Here is a 20,364-nt window from a genome sequence, read left to right as displayed (position 1 = left end):
AGACTATGAAAAGAGTGTGACAAAAAAATTAGATAACCTAGATAAAATGAATAAATTCTCAGAAACACACGAACTACCAAAACTGAATCAAGAAGGCATAGCGAATTTGAATAGACATATAACAAGCAGAGAGATTAAATTGGTAATAAAACTTTTCATAAAGGAAAGCCCAGGACCAGATGGCCTCCCTGGTGAGTTCTACCACATGTTTAAAGAAAAACACCAATCTTTCACAAACTCTTATAAAGACAGAAGAGGAGGAAACACTTTTCTTATGCTATGAGGCCAGTATTACACTGATATCAAAACCAGATTTAAAAAAGAAAAGAAAAGAAAAATACAGGATTCTAAGATGGTGGCAGATTAAATAGAAGCTATACTGATTTTATCCGAGGACCAAACTGGAATTACAACTAAAATATAGAAAAATCATCCTGAATAACTAATGGAAGACTAGCTGGAGAGAACTCTTATAACCAAGGATGTAAAGAGGACCCCACATTGAGACCGGTAGGAAGTATGGAGGCATGAGAGGGCTGGCTGGGCTCCCATAGGGAGAAGCTGGAGGGATATCTCAGTTGTGGAGGTTCCCCTTGAGATTTCTGAGGTCTAAACCCCAAGCTGGGCTCCCCAGCCCAGAGTAACAGAACTGGGAAAGGTGCCCACATAATATCTGACTGTGAAAAGCACCAGAGATTTTGTCCAGCAGGGAGAGACAGCTAGAAACATAGGAATCCTCTTAAAGAGCCAATGCATTAAATTTTGTTTGTAGTCACTCACCTTGGGCTCTGGCAGAGGGAGGACAAAATGGACTAGAGCTGCATGAGGAGTTGGTGGCTCTGGGGAGAGAGCTGGGAAGGCAGCTGACAGGATCCCTGTGCTGAGTCACTATTTCACACTATAAAAGCCATCCATCTAGGTAGACTTTTACCATTCAGGCAGCTTTAGCCTGTGGGAAATAAATTGTCCCACCCATTGGAACTTCTCTCACCCCACCCTGTGGAGTTTATGCTGGGCTAAGGACTACAGCCTGAAGTCCATTTAGTGACTGAGACTAACAGTCAGCCTGCAGGCACGTCTCTAGTTCTCTAGTCTTTGAGACTTTGCCTGACCTGCTCTTCTACCCAGGGTTAGTATTCAGCTAGGTCCTTTTCATATGCACCCAGTCTCAGCAGAGGGATACAAATTGTGCATCACTGATAGCTCCAAACAGGGTACTCAGAGCCAGTCACAAACAGTGTCTCACATTGGTCTACACCAGAAAACTTCCAAAGAGGCCTCAAACCAATAAACCCAGTGGCCAGCTTAGGTCAAAAACAAAAAAAAGACTCCACCATCAGACCAGTGGACACACTGTGTCAACACAGACTGGTGTACAGTAGTGGAGCTCCCAAGGTGCTGGTCGCGGAAGCCACAGACAGCCCAGAGCCCAGCACCATCGCACATAGTAGCAGCCTGAACAGAGTCGAGATATACCCCCGGCAACAGAGGCTGGGGAGCAGACATTCATCCCCAGGCAACAGAGACACAGACAAGCAGATGAGACCCATCCCCCAAAACTATAGCAAAAACTGAGCAGGAGTTGAGCCCCACAAGGCAGCAGCACTCCCCAGCCGCCAGCGGCAAGACCTGGGGCTCCACAGAGGACTGTGCGGTTCAGTAGCCCACAAGAGCAGTGGGAAGCCAGAGCCCTAGAAAAACTGGTGCAATACAGCTGCCCACCTGTGGGATCTGCAAGGTGCAGGAGCACCAGATAGGCCTGTGTGACCCAGCAGGGACTGTCCCATTCAGTTACCAGCGGCACCTGTGAGGTGCTAGAGCTCTAGAGAGGCCTGTGCAACCCAGCAGCCCATAACATAGGCATAGAGCTGGGTCCCCAAGGGACTGTACGATCCAGTTACCCGCAGGACCTGCAGGGTTCAGGGGTACCAGAAAGGCCTGTACAACCCAGCTGTGCACAAGATAGGCATAGAGGATGTGAAAATGGAGGCAGAGTGAGTAGAAGCTATATCCCAGGATCAAATGGGAATTACAACTAAAATAAAGACAAATCCTCAGAAAAAAGCAACAGAAAAGCAGCAGGACAGGATTATATAACCAGGGACACTGGTAGGATCTGTGGAGGGCCAAGAGGGTGGTGGGCTGGGAGCCCACGGACAGCAGCAGTCTTAGCTGTCAGCAGTGCCCTTGGGGAATTAAGACCAAGCCTGCTCCACAGCACAGAGAGCCAGGACACAGCACTAAAATAGCCACAGCCACTCACCTGGGGCTCCAGCAGAGGGAAGACAGATTGGCCTGGAACTCGGTGGGGACACCCAGGATTTGGAGAGCACTCAGAGTTTTTGCTGAGTTGCGGCCACAAAGGATGGTGGCCAGTGTGCTCTTTCCCAAGGCTGTGGGGAAAAGCAGCAGCCACCCTTCACCCCTCAGAGATTCAGTTTTTCTCAGGTGAGGCAAAGAAATGCAAATTGAGGATTATTAATAACCAGCATCTATCCCACCGTCTGGAAATGCTCTTATGCAGAACACCAGGACTACATTCCAGGGCCCTGAGTAATTGAGACTACTAGCCTTCAGGAAAAAGCTAGAGGATAACTGAACCTTTCCTGGGCTTGCAAATCTACCCAGGAAAGTAAGACTTGACAGTGGTGTTTAACGTGGGTCTTCCCTCACTCATCCAAACCCAGTAGAGGGAGCCACAAACAGCAGAAAACTAACACCCACAGGGAAAATTTGGCAGGCTCCAAAACCCACTGAGACAGCCAAAATGGTGAAACAAATAAACAAATCCCAAATGAAAGAACAAGAGAACTCTATCAAAGATGAGATAAATGAAATGCAGCTAAGCAAATTATCAGAGGTAGAGTTCAGAGCCATGATCTTGAGGAAGCTCAACAGCATGAGTAAGGACATCAGCACCATGAGTAAAGATATATAAACATTGAAAACCAACCAACTGGAAATGAAGAATGACATAGCAGAAATTAAGAACACATTGGAAGGAATAACCAGCAGAGTAGAGGTAGATGAGGACCAGATCAGTGAATCAGAAGACAGGGTAGAAAAAAATCAATCAATCAGGAAACCAAAAGAAAAAAATATTAAAAAACAGAAAGACAGCTTAAGAGAAATCTGGGACAACTGGAAACGTAATAACATTTGCATCATAGGAGTCCCAGAAGAAGAAGAAACTGGCAAGGGTTAGAGAATATATTTGAAAAAATAGTGACAAAAAACTTTCCTAACCTGGTGAAGGAAGAAGGCATTCAAGTTCAAAAAGAACAGAGAGCCCCAAGTAAGAAGAACCCAAAAAGGCACACACCAAGACACATAATAATTAAAATGACAAAAATTAAAGACAAAGAGAGAACCCTAATGGCAGCAAGAGATAAGCAACAGGTTACCTACAAAAAAATCCCATAAGGCTCTCAGCTGACTTCTCACAAGAAACACTACAGGCCAGAAGGGAGTGGCTTGAAGTAATCAAGGTCATGAAAAGAAAGGATCTGAATCCAAGACTACTTTATCCAGCAAGGCTATCATTCAGAATAGAAGGTCAAATAAAGAGTTTCCCAGATGAAAATAGGCTAAGGGAATACATTAACACCAAACCAGCACTACAAGATATGCTAAAAGGACTGCTGTAATTAGTAGAAGAAATAGGAAGAAAAATAGAACCACATTATACAAAAATGGCAATAAATAAGTACATATCAATTATCAACTTAAAAGTGAATGGTTTGAATGCTCCAATAAAAAGACAAAGAGGCCCTGGCCGGTTTGGCTCAGCGGTTAGAGCGTCGGCCTGCGGTCCGGAGAGACCCGGGTTCGGTTCCCGCTAAGGGCACGTACTTCGGTTGCAGTTTGTCCCCGGCCCTGGTTGGTCGTGCGGGTGGCAGCCACTCGATGTGTCCCTTCACGTCGATGTTTCTCTCTCTCTCTCCCTCCCACTCTATCTGTACAAGAAATGGAAAAATATCCTCGGGTGAGGATAAAAAAAAAAAAAAAAAAAAAAAAGACAAAGAGTAGCTGACTGGATAAGAAGCCATGACTCGTATATATGTTGTTAACAAGAGACCCACCTCACAACAAAAGACTCACATAGGTTGAAAGTGAAGGGATGGAAAAAAATCTTTCAAGCAAATGGAAAGCAATAAAAATCTGGGGTAGCAATACTCATATCTGATAAAGTGGATTTCAAAATGAAGGCCATAACTAGAGACAAGAAAGGCCACTACATAATATTGAAAGGATCTATCCAACAGGAAGATATAACCTTGGTAAACATATATACACCCAATATAGGAGTACCAACATATATTAAAAGCCTTCTGGAGGAACTTCAAAGGAGAAATCAACAGCAATACAATCATAGCAGGGGACTTCAATACCCCGCTGACATCACTGGATAGATCTTCTAGACACAAAATTAACAAGGAAACACAGACTCTAAATGAAGTGCCAGATCCAATGGATTTGATAGATATCTACAGAGAATTATACCCCAAAACTCAGAATTCACATTCTTCTCAAGTGCACATGGGACATTCTCAAAGATAGACCACATGTTAGGGCACACATTAAGTCTCTAAAAGTTCAAGAAGACTAAAATCATATCAAGCATCTTCTCATATCACAATGGCATGAAACTAGAAATCAATTACAACAAGAACATGCAAAGACATTTGAAAATATGGAGGCTATATAGCATGTTATTGAACAATGAATGGGTTACCATGGAGATCAAGGAAGAAATTAAAAACTTCCTGTAAACCAATGAAAATGAACACACAACACAAAATCTATGGAATGCAGTGAAATCAGTTCTGAGAGGGAAGTTCATAGCACTACAGGCCTACCTCAAAAAACAAGAAAAATTTCTAATAGATTATCTAACCTCACAACTTAAAGAATTAAAAAGCAAACAAAAAGAAAACCCCAGAACAAGTAGAAGGAAGGAAATAGTAAAGATCAGAGCAGAAATAAATGACATAGAGACCAAAAAAAAAAAAAAAAATTTCAAACAATCAATGAAAAAAAGAGCTGGTTCCTTGAAAAGATAAACAAGATTGAATGACCTTTAGCAAGACTTGCCAAGAAACAAAGAGAGAAAACCCAAATACACAAAATCAGAAATGAAAGAGGAGAAATAATAACTGACACCACAGAAATACAAAGGATTGTTAAAAATATTATGAACAATTATACGACAACAAATTCAACAATCTAAGTGAAATAGACAAGTTTCTAGAAACATATAGTCTCCCAAAACTGGACCGGGAAGAGATTGAAAACTTGAACAAACTAATAACAACAAAGAAATTCAAGATGTAATCAAGACTCTCCCAGCAAACAAAAGCCCAGACTCGGACAGCTTCACAGGGGAATTTTACTGAACATTCAAAGATGAACTAATACCCATTGTGCTCAAACTATTTCAAATAATTCAAGAAAAAAAAAAGACTTCCAAACTTATTTTATGAGGCCAGCATAATTCTAATTCTAAAACCAGAAAAAGACTCTACAAAGAAAGAAAACTACAGACCAATATCCCTGATGAACATAGACGCCAAAATTCTGAACAAAATACTAGCAAATCGAATCCAGCAATACATCAAAAAAATTATTCACCATGACCAAGTGGGATTCATCCCAGGGATGCAAGGCTGGTACAATATTTGCAAATCAATAAATGTGATACACCACATAAACCAAGTGAAAGATAAAAACCACATTATCATATCAATAGATGCTGAAAAAGCATTTGACAAAATCCAACACCTTTTTCTGATAAAAATGCTCATCAGTGTGGAAATAGAGGGATTATATCTCGACATAATAAAGGCCATATATGAAAGACCTATAGCCAACATCAACGCAATGAGAAAAAATCAAAAGCATTTTCCTTAAGAACAGGAACAAGACAAGGATGCCCACTTTCACTCTTATTTAACATAGTACTGGAAGTCTTAGCCACAGCAATCAGACAGGAAGAAAAAATAAAAGGGATCCAAATTGGGAAAGAGGAAGTGAAACTGTCATTATTTACAGATGACATGATACTATACATAAAAATCCCCAAAGACTCCATCAAAAATTTACTAGACTTAATAAATGAATTTGGCAAAGTAGCAGGATACAAAATTAACGCCAGAAATCGATGGCATTATCATGCACCAATGATCAACTCACAGAAAGAGAGACTAAAAAAACAATTCCATTTACCATCGTCGCAAAAAACTTAATATACCTAGGAATAAACTTAACCAAAGAAATAAAGGACCGATTCGCAGAAAACTACAGGTCATTGAGAAAATAAATAGAGGAAGATATAAAAACGTGGAAGCACATACCTTGTTCATGGATTGGAAGAATTAACATCATTAAAATGTCCATACTACCCAAAGCAATCTATAAATTCAATGCAATCCCCATCAAAATACCAACGGCATACTTCACAGAACTAGAGCAAATACTTCAAAAGTTCATATGCAACCAAAAGAGACCTTGAATAGCCATAGCAATCTTGAAAAAGAAGAACAAAGTAGGTGGGATTACATTACCATATTACAGGTTATACTACAAAGCCACTTTAATCAAAACACCCTGGACTGCCACAAGAACAGGCACATAGACCAGTGGAACAGAACAAAGAACCCAGAAATGGACTCAAGGCAATATGCTCAATTAATATTTGACAAACGTGGCAAGCGCATACAGTGGAGTAAGGACAACCTCTTTAATAAATGGTGTTGAGCCCTGGCCGGTTTGGCTCAGCGGTTAGAGCGTCAGCCTGCGGTCCTGAGAGACCCGGGTTCGGTTCCCGCTAAGGGCACGTACCTCGGTTGCAGTTTGTCCCCGGCCCTGGTCGGTCGTGCGGGTGGCAGCCACTCGATGTGTTCCTTTCACATCGATGTTTCTCTCTCTCTCTGTTCCTCTCTCTCCCTCCCACTCTACCTGAACAAAAAAAAAAAAAAAAGGAAAAATGTCCTCGGGTGAGGATTAAATAAATAAATAAATAAAAAATAAATAAATGGTGTTGAGAAAATTGGACAGCTACATGCAAGAAAATGAAACTAGACCATCAACTTACACCATACACAAGAATAAACTCAAAATAGATAAAAGACTTAAATGTGATTTATGAATCCATAAAAATCCTAGAAGAAACTGTGGCAGCAGAATTTTCACTGATACATCACCTAAAGCAACAGAAACAAAGGAGAAAATGAACACATGGGATTACTTCAAACTCAAAAGCTTCTGCACAGCAAAAGAAACAACCATCAAAATGGAAAGGCAACCCACTCTATGGGAGAACATCATTGCCAATGATATATCAGATAAAGAGTTAATTTTCAATATAGGTAGAGAGCTCTTACAACTCAACCAAAGGAAGACAAGGAACCCATTTTAAAAAATGGGCAGTGGAACTATTAGACACCTCTCCAAACAGGACATATAAATGGCTAAGAGACATATAAAGAAATGCTCAACATCACTAATCATCAGAGAGATGCAAATTAACACAACAATGAGGTATCACCTCACACCTGTCAGAATGGCCGCCATCAACAAATCATCCAACAAGTGTTGGCGAGGGTATGGAGAAAAGGGAACTCTAGTACACTGCTGTTGGGAATGCAGACTGGTTCAGCCACTATAAAAAACAATATTGTGTTACCTCACAAAATTAAAAATTGAATTGCCATTTGACCCAATGATCCCACTTCTAGGAATGTACTCTAAGAAGCCTGAAACACCAATCAGAATGAATATATGTACCCCCGTGTTTGTAGCAGCACTATTTACAATAGCTAAGATCTGGAAACAGCCCACATGTCCATCAGTTGACGAATGAATAAAAAAGCGGTGGTACATATACACAATGGAGTACTACGCAGCGGTAAGAAAGAAAGATCTCTTATCCTTTGAGACGACATGGAGGGACCTGGAAAGTATCATCCTAAGTGAAACAAGCCCAACAGAGAAAGACAAGTATCATATGATCTCACTTATTTGTGGAATATAATGAACATAACAGTCTGAGGAATGGGGTAGTCAATGTTTCTCTCTCTCTTCCTCCCACTCTACCTGAACAAAAAAAAAAATAGAAAAATGTCCTTGGGTGAGGGAAAAAAAAATGACAGAGGTAAAGTAACAACCGACACCACAGAAATGCAAAGGATTGTAAGAAAATACTATGAACAATTATATGTTAACAAATTTGACAACCTACATGAAATGGACAAATTCTTAGAATCATATACTATTCCAACACTCAACCAGGAAGAGTCAGAAAACCTGAACTGACCAATAACAATTAAGGAAAGAGAAGAAGTATTCAATAAAATCCCAGCAAACAAAAGCCCTGGTCCGGATGGCTACACAGGGGAGTTTAACCAAACACTCAGAAAAGAACTATCACCTGTTCTCCTAAAACTATTCCAAAAAATTCAAGAGGAAGGAAGACTTGCAAACTCTTTTTATGAGGCCAGCATAATCTTAATCCGAAAACCGAATAAAGACACTACAAAGAAAGAATATTACAGGTCAATATCTCCGATTAACATAGATGCCAATATCCTCAACAAAATCTTAGCAAATCAAATCCAGCAATATATTTAAAAAATTTTACATCACAGCCAATTGGGATTTATCTCAGGGATGCAAGGGTGGTACAATATTTGCTAATCAATAAATTTGATACACCACATAAACAAAATGAAAGATACAAATCATGTGATCATATTCACAGGTGCTGGAAAAGCATTTGACAAAATCCAGCATCTATTTTTTATAAAAACTCTCAGCAAAGTGGGCATAGAGGGGTCATATCTCAACATAATAAAGGCCACTTATGACAGCCCTATAGCCAACATCATACTTAATGGGCAAAAACTAAAAGAATTTCTCTTAAGAACAGGAACAAGATAGGAATGTCTGCTTTCACCACTCTTATTTAGCATAGTACTGGAAGTCTTAGTCACAGCAATCAGACAAGAAAAAAAAATTAATGGGATTCAACTTGAAAAGGAAGAAATTAAACTGTCATCATTCACAGATGACATGATATTGTACATAGAAAGCCCTAATGACTCCATCAAAAAACTACTAATTTTAATAAATGAATTCAACAAAGTAGCAGGTTACAAAACCAACACCCAGAAATCACTGGCATTTTTAAACACCATTAATGAACACAGAGAAAGAGAAACTTAAAAAAAAAAATCCCACTTACCATTAAGCTACCTAGGAATAAACTTAACCAAAGAAGTAAAGGACCTGTTCACAGAAAACTATAGGACATTGAAAAAACAAATAGAGGAAGATATAAAAACGTGGAAGCACATACCTTGCTCATGGATTGGAAGAATTAACATAATTATAATGTCCGTACTACCCAAAGCAATTTATAGATTCAATGCAATCCCCATCAAAATATCAATGACATATTTCACAGAACTAGAACAAATACTTCAAAAGTTCATATGGAACCAAAAAAGACCCCAAATAGCCACAGCAATCTTGAAAAAGAAGGACAAAGTTGGAGGGCTCACATTACCAGGTATTAGGTTATACTACAAAGCCACTGTAATCAAAACAGCCTGGTATTGGCACAAGAACAGGCATATAGATCAATGGAACAGAACAGAGAACCCAGAAATTGACCCAAGTCAATATGCTCAATTAATATTTGACAAAAGTGGCAAGAGCATACAGTGGAGTCAAGACAGCCTCTTCAATAAATGGTGTTGGGAAAATTGAACAGCTACATGCAAAAAATGAAAATAGACCACTAACTTACACCACACACAAGAATAAACTCAAAATGCATAAAAGACTTAAATGTGATTCTGGTATCCATAAAAATCCTAGAAGAAAATGTAGACAACAAAATCTCAGACACAACACACAGCAGAATTTTCACTGATTCAATGCCTAAGGCCAGAGAAATAAAGGAAAAAATAAATAGGACTACATTAAACTAAAAAGTTTCTGCACAGCAAAAGAAACAAGCATCAAAATGGAAATGGAACCCACTGTATGGGAGACCAATAATTGCCAATGATACATCAGATAAGGGGTTAATTTCCAAAATATACAGAGTACTCATACAACTCAATAAAAGGAAGACAAAGAATCCAATTAAGAAATGGGCAGAAGGCCCTGGCCGGTTTGGCTCAGTGGTAACCATTGGCCTTCAGACCAGAAAGGCCCGGGTTCGGTTCCCGCTAAGGGCATGTACCACAGTTGCAGTTTGTCCCCGGCCCTGGTTGGGGTTGTGTGGGTGGCAACCACTCGATGTGTCTCTCTTGCGTTGATGTCCCCCCGCCCCCTTGCTCTATCTGAAGATAAATGCACATGTCCTTAGGTGAGGATTAAACAAGAAGTGGGCAGAGGATCTAAATAGACACCTCTCCAAACAGGACATACAAATAGCCAAGAGACATATGAAAAAATGCTCAATGTCACTAACCATCAGAGAGATGCAAATTAAAATGACCAAGAGGTATCAGCTAATACCTGCCAGAATGACTGCCATCAACAAATCACCAAAAAACAAATACTGGTGAGGGTGTGGAGAAAAGGGGACTCTAGTACACTGCTGGTAGGAATGCAGCCACTATGAAAAACAATATGGTGTTTCCTCAAAAAGTTAAAAAATGGAACTGCCATTTGACCTAGTGATTCCACTTCTGGGAATATATCCTAGGAAGCCTGAAAACCAATCAGAAAGAATATATGTACACTATTTACAATTGCTAAAATCTGGAAACAGCCCAGGTTTCCATCAATAGATGAGTGGATAAAAAAAGCTGTGGTACATATACACAATGGAACACTATGCAGTAGTATAAGAAAGATCTCTTTTTTTTTAATCCTCACCCAAGGACATTTTTTCCCATGTTTTGTTCAGATAGAGTGGGAGGGAGAGAGAGGAAGAGAGAGAGAGAAACATCGATGTGAAAGGGACACACTGAGTGGCTTCCACCCACACGACCAACCAGGGTCGGGGACAAACTGCAACCGAGGTACATGCCCTTAGCAGGAACTGAACCTGGGTCTCTCTGGACCGCAGGCTGATGCTCTAACTACTGAGCCAAACCAGCCAGGGCAGAGAGAGAGATCTCTTATCCTTTGAAATGACCTGGAGAGTATTATGCTAAGTGAAATAAGCCAGTCAGAGTAAAACAAGTATCATATGATCTCACTTATTTGTAGAATATAATGAACAAAATAAGCTGATGAACAAAATAGACCCAGAGACATAGGAAGGAGTAGGGTTCACACTGACAAACCTCAGAGGATGGTGGTGGGTGGGAGGGAAGAGATAAACTTAAGAACTTATTTGCATATAAGCATAACCAATGAACACAGACAACAATGCTGTTATGTTTGACGGGATCGGAAGGAGGGTTAAAATGGGGGAAAAGGGAGAAACAACTGTAACAAAAATAAACTAATTAAAAATAAATGAGTAGCCCTGGCCGGTTTGGCTCAGCGGTAGAGTGTCGGCCTGCGGTCCAGAGAGACCCGGGTTCGGTTCCCGCTAAGGGCATGTACCTTGGTTGCAGTTTGTCCCTGGCCCTGGTTGGGTCATGCGGGTGGCAGCCACTCAATGTGTCCCTTTCACATCGAGGTTTCTTTCTCTCTCTCTCCCTCCCCACTCTATCTGAATGAAAAATGTCCTCGGATGAGGATAAAAAAATAAATAATAATTTAAAAAAATGAGTAAATAAATAAAAAGGAACAGGGAGGATCCAAATAAATAAAATCAGAAATCAAAGAGGTGAAGTAACAACTGTCACCACAGAAATACAAAGAATTGTAAGAAAATACTATGAACAAATTGGACAACCTGGGTAAAATGAATAAATTCTTGGAATCATACAGTCTTCCAAAACTCAGTGAGAAAGATTCAGAGAACCTGAACAGATCAATAACAACTAATGATATGGAAGTAGTAATCAATAAATTCCCAGCAAACAAAACCTCTGGTCCAGATGGCTTCAAAGAAGAGTTTTACCAAATATTAATAGAGGAACTAACACCTATCCTTCTTAAACTATTCCAAAAAATTCAAGAGGAAGAAAGACCTCCAAGCTGTTTTTTTGTTTTGTTTTGTTTTGTTTTTTGTTTTTTTATCCTCACCTGAGGACATTTCTCCTTTTTTTTTTTTTGTTTTTTTTTTGTTTTTTTTGTTCAGGTAGAGTGGGAGGGAGAGAGAGGAACAGAGAGAGAGAAACATCGACGTGAAAGGAACACATCGAGTGGCTACCACCCGCACGACCGACCAGGGCTGGGGACAAACTGCAACCGAGGTACGTGCCCTTAGCGGGAACCAAACCGGGTCTCTCTGGACCGCAGGCCGACGCTCTAACCGCTGAGCCAAACCGGCCAGCACTCCAAGCTGTTTTTATGAGGCAAGTGTAATCCTAATTCCAAAGCTTGATAAAGAAGACACTACAAAGAAAGAAAAGTACAGGCCAATGTCAGTGACAAAATAGATGCCAAAATCCTCAACAAAATACTAGCAAATCAGATCCAACAATATATTTTAAATTTATACACCACAATCAAGTGGGATTGAACCAAGGGAGGCAAGGCTGATACAATATTTGCCAATTAATAAATATGATATACCACATAAACAAAATGAAAGATAAATATTATGATTATATCAAGAGATGCAGAAAAAGCATTCAACAAAATCCAGCACCCATTTTTTATAAAGACTTTCAGCAAAGTGGGAATCAAAGGATCAAACCTCAACATAATAAAGGCCATATATGACAAACCTACAGCCAACATCATATTCAATGGGTAAAAACTAAAACTGTTTCCTTAAGAACAGGAACAAGACAGTTGCTCTCTTTCACCACTCTTATCCAACATAGTAACTGGAAGTCTTAGCCACAGCAATTAGACATGAAAAAAATAAATAAATAATAGGCATCCAAATTGGAAAGGAGGAAGTGAAACTATCATTATTTGCAGATGATATAATATTGTACAAAGAAAACCCTAAAAACTTCACAAAACATGTTAGATTTAATCAATGAATTTGATGATGTAGCAGGATACAAAATTAACAGCCAGAAATCTGTGGCATTTTTATATGCCAATAATGAACTTTCAGAAAATAAAACTAAAAAATAAAAATAAAAATAATTTAAAATCCCATTTACCATTGCAACAAAAAAAATAAGATACCTAAGAATAAACTTAATAAAGGAGGTAAAAGACATGTTCTCAAAAATCTACAGGGCATTGAAAAAAGAAATAGAGGAAGATATAAACAATTGGATTGGAAGAATCAACATCATTACAATGTCCATACTACCCAAAGCAATCTATAGATTCAATGCAATCCCTATTAAAACACCAACAACATGTTTCACAAATGTAGAATATATACTTCAAAAAATTAGATAGAGCCAAAAAAGACCCCAAATAGCCACAGCAATTTTGAGAAAGAAGACCAAAGTAGGAGGGATAACAATACTGGATTTCAGGTTATACTACAAACCACTGTAATCAAAACAGTCTGGTACTTGCACAAGAACAGGCACATAGATCAATGGAACAGAACAGAGAACCCAGAAATCAACCCGAGACATTATGCTCAATTAATATCTCACAAATGAGGCAAAAGCATACAATGGAGTAAAGACAGTCTCTTCAATAAATGTTGTTGTGAAAATTGCACAGCAACATGCAAAAAAATGAAACTTGACCACCAACTTAGGCCATACACAAGAATAAACTTAAAATGATTAAAAGACTTAAATGTAAGTCGTGAAACCATACAAATCCTAGAAGAAACCATAGGCAGAAAAATCTCAGACATCTCATGTAGCAAAAGTTTTACTGATACATCACCTAGGGCAAGAGAAACAAAGGAAAACATAAACATAAGTAAATGGGACTACATCAAACTAAAAAGCTTCTGCACAGTAAAAGAAACCAGCATCAAAATAAAAAGGGAACTCACTGTATGGGAGAACATGCTTCCACAGAATATATCACATAAAGGGTTAATTTCCAAAATATATAAAATTCTCATACAACTCAACAAAAAACAGACAATCCAATAAAAAGTAGGAAGAGGCCCTGGCCTGTTTTACTCAGAGGTTAGAGCGTGTGCATGCAGACCTAAGTGTTGTTGGTTTGATCCTCATCCCCGGTCAAAGTCAAGTGGGAGGCAACCAATCGATGTATCTCTCTCACATCTATGTTTCTCTCTCCCTCCCTCCCTTCCACTCTATTTAAAAATCAATGGAAAAATATTCTCAGGTGAGGATTAATAAAAACAAAAAAGGGCATAGGATAGATACTTCTCCAAAAAAGACATACAGATGGCCAAGAGATATATGAAAAAAAAATGCTTGTCACTAATCATCAGATGCAAATTAAAACAATGAGATGCCAGAATGACTACCACATCAACAAATCATCAAACAACAAGTGTTGGTGAGGGTGTGGAGAAAAGGGGACTCTAGTATACGCTGGTGGGAATGCAGACTGGTGCAGCCACTATGGAAACAATATGGTGTTTCCTCAAAAACTTAAAAATAAACAGCCATTTGATCCAGTGATTCCACTTCTAGGAATATATCCTAAGAAGCCTGAAACACTAATCAGGAATAATATATGCACCCCTGTGTTCACAGCAGCACTATTTACAATAGCTAAGATCTGGAAACAGCTCAAGTGTCCTTCAGTAGATGAGTGGACAAAATGCTGTGGTACATGTACACAATGGAATATTATGCAGCTGTAGAAAAGAAGGATCTCTTATCCTTTAAAATGGCATGGAGGGACTGGAGAGTATCATGCTAAGCAAAATAAGCCAGAGAAAGACAAGTATCACATGATCTCACTTATATGTGGACTCTAATGAACAAAAATAAATAGAACAAAATAGATCCAGAGACATGGATCAGGGAACAGACTGATGAACCTCAGAGGGAAAGGGGAAGGGTTAGGCAGGAAAAGATAACCAAAGAACTTACATGTATATATGCATAACCAATAGACACAGACAATATAGTGTGGTGAAGGGTGGTGGAAGCAGCGGGAACAGGGAGGAGAGAATCCATGGGGAAAAATGGGGATACATCTGTAATACTTTCAACAACAAAGATAAATTTTTTAAAAAGAAAACTACAGACCAATATTCCTTATGAATATAGATATAACAATCTTCAACACATTCTTTTAATTTTTTTATTTTTTATTAATTTTTGCTACAGATGTTTCTCCTTCCCCCCCCACTGGTTCCCCCCTCCCCCTCCCTCGCTGCCCTGTCCCCAGTTTGTTGTCCATGTCCACAGTTCATGCATACATGCATATAAGTTCTGTGGTTTATCTCTCCCCCACCACATCCTTCCTCTGGGGATTGTCAGTCTGTACTCCACTTCCACATCTCTGGGACCGCATTCCTCAGACTGTTATGTTCATTATATTCCACAAATAAGTGAGATCATATGATACTTGTCTTTCTCTGTTGGGCTTGTTTCACTTAGGATGATACTTTCCAGGTCCCTCCATGTCGTCTCAAAGGATAAGAGATCTTTCTTTCTTACAGCTGCGTAGTACTCCATTGTGTATGTGTACCACCGCTTTTTTATTCATTCATCAACTGATGGACATGTGGGCTGTTTCCAGATCTTAGTTATTGTAAATAGTGCTGCTACAAACACGGGGGTACATATATTCTGTCTGACTGGTGTTTCTTACGGTACATTCCTAGAAGTGGGATCACTTGGTCAAATGGCAATTCAATTTTTAATTTTTTGAGTAACACCATATTGTTTTCCATAGTGGCTGCACCAGTCTGCATTCCCAACAGCAGTGTACTAGAGTTCCCTTTTCTCCACACCCTTGCTAACACTTGTTGTTGGATGATTTGTTGATGGCGGCCATTCTGACAGGTGTCAGGTGATACCTCATTGTTGTTTTAATTTGCATCTCTCTGATGATTAGTGATGCTGAGCATTTCTTCATATGTCTCTTAGCCATTTGTATGTCCTGTATGAAGAGGTGTCTATTTAGTTCCTCTGGCCATTTTTTAATTGGGTTCTTTGTCTTCCTTTCGTGGAGTTGTATGAGCACTCTATACATATTGGAAATTAACCCCTTATCTGATATATCATTGGCAATTATGCTCTCCCATATAGTGGGTAGCCTTTCCATTTTGATGCTTGTATCCTTCGCTGTGCAGAAGATTTTTAGTTTGATGTTGTCCTATGTGTTCATTTTCTCCTTTGTTTCTGTTGCCTTAGGTGATGTATCAGTGAAAATTCTGCTGCGTATGATGTCTGAAATTTTGTTGCCTACAGTTTCCTCTAGGATTTTTATGGATTCATGAGTCTCATTTAAGTCTTTTATCCATTTTGAGTTTATTCTTGCGTAGGGTGTAAGCTGATGGTCTAGTTTCATTTTTCTGCATGTAGCTGTCCAATTTTCCCAGCACCATTTATTAAAGAGGCTGTCCTTACTCCACTGTATGCTCTTTCCATGTTTGTCAAATATTAATTGAGCATATTGCCTTCGGTCCATTTCTGGGTTCTCAGTTCTGTTCCACTGGTCTATATGCCTGTTCTTGTGCCAGTACCAGGCTGTTTTGATTACGGTGGCTTTGTAGTATAACCTGAAATCTGGTAAAATGTTCCCTCCAACTTTGTTCTTCCTTTTCAAGATTGCTGTGGCCATTCGAGGTCGTTTTGGTTCCATATAAACTTTTGAAGTACTTGTTCTAATTCTGTGAAGTATGCCATTGGTATTTTGATGGGGATTGCATTAAATCTATAGATTGCTTTGGGTAGTATGGACATTTTAATAATGTTAATTCTTCCAATCCATGAACAGGGTATGTGCTTCCACTTTTTTATATCTTCCTCTATTTCTTTTTTCAATGACCTGTAGTTTTCTGCGAATAGGTCCTTTAATTTTTGGTTAAGTTTATTCCTAAGCATCTTAAATTTTTTGCCCCAATGGTAAATGGGATTATTTTCTTAGTTTCTCTTTCTGTGAGTTCATCATCATTGGTGTACAAGAATGCCATCGATTTCTTGATATTAATTTTGTATCCTGCTACTTTGCCTAATTCATTTATTAAGTCTAGTAAATTTTTGATGGAGTCTTTGGGTTTTTCTATGTATAGTATCATGTCATCTGCAAATAATGACAGTTTCACTTCTTTCCAATTTGGATCCCTTTTATTTTTTCTTCCTGTCTGATTGCTGTGGCTAGGACTTCCAGTACTATGTTAAATAAGAGTGGTGAAAGTGGTCATCCTTGCCTTGTTCTTCTTCTTAAGGGAAATGCGTTTAGTTTTTGCCCATTGAGTATGATGTTGGCTGTAGGTCTTTCATATATGGCCTTCATTATGTCTAGATATGATCCCTCTGTTCCCAGATTGCTGAGCATTTTTATCAGAAATGGATGCTGGATTTTGTTGAAGGCTTTTTGGCATCTATTGATATTATCATGTGGTTTTTATTCTTCATTTTATTTATGTGGTGTATCACGTTTATTGATTTGCGAATATTGTACCAGCCTTGCATCCCTGGGATGAATCCCACTTGGTCATGGGGGATAATTTTTTTTTGATGTATTGCTGGATCTGATTTGCTAGTATTTTGTTCAGGATTTTGGCATCTATGTTCATCAGGGATATTGTCTTGTAGTTTTCTTTTTTTGTACTGTCTTTTTCTAGTTTTGAAATTAGAATTATGCTGGCTTCATAAAACGAGTTTGGAAGTCTTCCTTCTTCTTGAATTTTTTGAAACAGTTTGAGGAGAATGGGTATTAGTTCTTCTTTGAATGTTCGGTAAAACTCCCCCGTGAAGCCATCCAGGCCTGGGCTTTTGTTTGCTGAGAGGGTCTTGATTACATCTTCAATTTCTTCTGTTGTTGTTGGTCTGTTCAAGTTTTCTATCTCTTTCTGGTCCAGTTTTGGGAGACTATGTGTTTCTAGAAATTTGTCCATTTCGCTTAGATTGTCGAATTTGTTGCCATATAATTGTTCATAGTAGTTGTTAACAATCTTTTGTATTTCTGTGGTGTCAGTTGTTACTTCTCCTCTTTCATTTCTGATTTTGTGTATTTGGGTTCTCTCTCTTTGTTTCTTGGTGAGTCTAGCTAAGGGTCCATCAATCTTGTTTATCTTTTCGAAAAACCAGCTCTTTGTTTCATTGATCCTTTGAATTGTTTTTTTGGTCTCTTTGCCGTTTATTTCTGCTCTGATCTTTACTATTTCCTTCCTTCTACTTGCTCTGGGGTTTTCTTTTTGTTTGCTTTCTAATTCTTTAAGTTGTGAGGTTAGACAGTCAATTAGAAATTTTTCTTGTTTTTGAGGTAGGCCTGTAGTGCTATGAACTTCGCTCTCAGAACGGCTTTTGCTGCATCCCACAGATTTTGTGTTGTTGTGTCTTCATTTTCATTGGTTTCCAGGAAGTTTTTTATTTTTTCCTTGATCACCTCCGTGACTCATTCATTGTTGAATAACATGTTATTTAGTTTTCATGTGTTCAAATGTCTTTGTATGTGCTTGTTGCAATTGATTTCTAGTTTCATGCCATTGTGATCTGAGAAGATGCTTGATATGATTTCAGTCTTCTTGAACTTGTAGAGACTTAGTTTGTGCCCTAACATGTGGTCTATCTTTGAGAATGTCCCATGTGCACTTGAGAAGAATGTGAATTCTGTAGTTTTGGGGTATAATTCTCTGTAGATATCTATTAAATCCATTTGGTCTAGTGCTTCATTTAGAGTCTCTGTTTCCTTGCTAATTTTTTGTCTAGAGGATCTATCCAGTGATGTCAGCAGGGTGTTGAAGTCCCCTGCTATGATTGTATTGCTATCTATTTCTCCTTTAAGTCCTCCAGAAGATTTTTAATATAATTTGTTGCTCCTATATTGGGCGCATATATGTTTATCAAGGTTATATCTTCCTGTTGGATAGATCATTTCAATATTATGTAGTGGCCTTCTTTGTCTCTAGCTATGGCCTTCATTTTGAAATCTATTTTATCAGTTATGAGTATTGCTACCGCAGTTTTGTTTTTTTTTCCCGTTTGCTTGGAAGATTTTTTTCAATCCCTTCACTTTCAATCTATATGAGTCTTTTGTTGTGAGGTGGGTCTCTTGTAAACATCATATAGATGAGTCATGCTTTCTTATCCAATCAGCTACTCTGTGTCTTTTTATGGGAGCATTCAATCAATTTACATTTAAGGTGATTATTGATATGTACTTATTTATTGCCATTTTTGTTTAGTGTGGTTCTATTTTTCTTCCCATTTCTCCTGCTAATTACAGCAGTCCTTTTAACATTTCTTGAAGAAGTGGTTTGGTGCTTATGTATTCCCTTAGCCTTTTTTTTTTTGTCTGGGAAGCTCTTTATTTGACCTTCTATTTTGAATGATAGCCTTGCTGGGTAGAGTAGTCTTGGATTCAGATCCTTGTTTTTCATGACTTTGATTACCTCATACCATTCCCTTCTGGCCTGTAGTGTTTCTTGTGACAAGTCAGCTGAGAGCCTTATGGGGTTTCCTTTGTAGGTAACCTGTTGCTTATCTCTTGCTGCTTTTAGGATTTTCTCTTTGTCTTTAATTTTTTGCAGTTTAATTACTATGTGTCTTGATGTGGACCTGTTTGTGTTCTTCTTACTTGGGGCTCTCTGTCTTCTTGATCTTGAAGGCCTTCTTCCTTCATCAAATTAGGAAAGTTTACTGTCACTATTTCTTTGAATATATTCTCTAACCCTTGCTCATTTTCTTCTTCTTCGGGGACTCTATGATGCGAATATTATTACATTTCCAGTTGTCCCACAGTTCTCTTAAGCTGTCTTCCTATATTTTAATCGTTTTTTTTGTTGTTGTTGTTTTCTGATTGGTTGATTTTTTTCTACCCTGTCTTCTAATTCACTGATGCAGTCCTCAGCTTCCTCTACTCTGCTTTTTAGACCTTCCAATGTGTTTTTCATTTCTGATATGTCATTTTAAAAAATCTCTTCTTGGTGGTTTTTAATTTCCAATTGGCTTATTTTCAGCATCTCTATGTCCTTACACATGCTGTTGAGCTTCCTCAAGATCATGGCTCTGAATTCTAGTTCTGTTAACTTGCTTAACTGCGCCTCATGTATCTCATCTTTGGTAGAGGTCTCTTGTTCTTTCATTTGGCTTTTGTTTCTGTTTCTCATCATTTTGGCTATCACAGTGGGCTTTGGAGGCTGCCAAATTTTCCCTGTGGGTGTTGGTGTTCTGCTGTTTGTGGCTCCCTCTCCTGGGTTTGGATGAGGCAGGGAGGACCTGCTTTAAACACCACTGTCAAGTCTTAACTTTTCATGTT

Source organism: Molossus molossus, unplaced genomic scaffold (assembly GCF_014108415.1).
Source record: "Molossus molossus isolate mMolMol1 unplaced genomic scaffold, mMolMol1.p scaffold_m16_p_1, whole genome shotgun sequence".
NCBI classification, from domain to species: domain Eukaryota; kingdom Metazoa; phylum Chordata; class Mammalia; order Chiroptera; family Molossidae; genus Molossus; species Molossus molossus.
The sequence above is the reverse complement of the archived record's forward strand: the minus strand, read 5'-3'. Positions refer to the sequence as shown.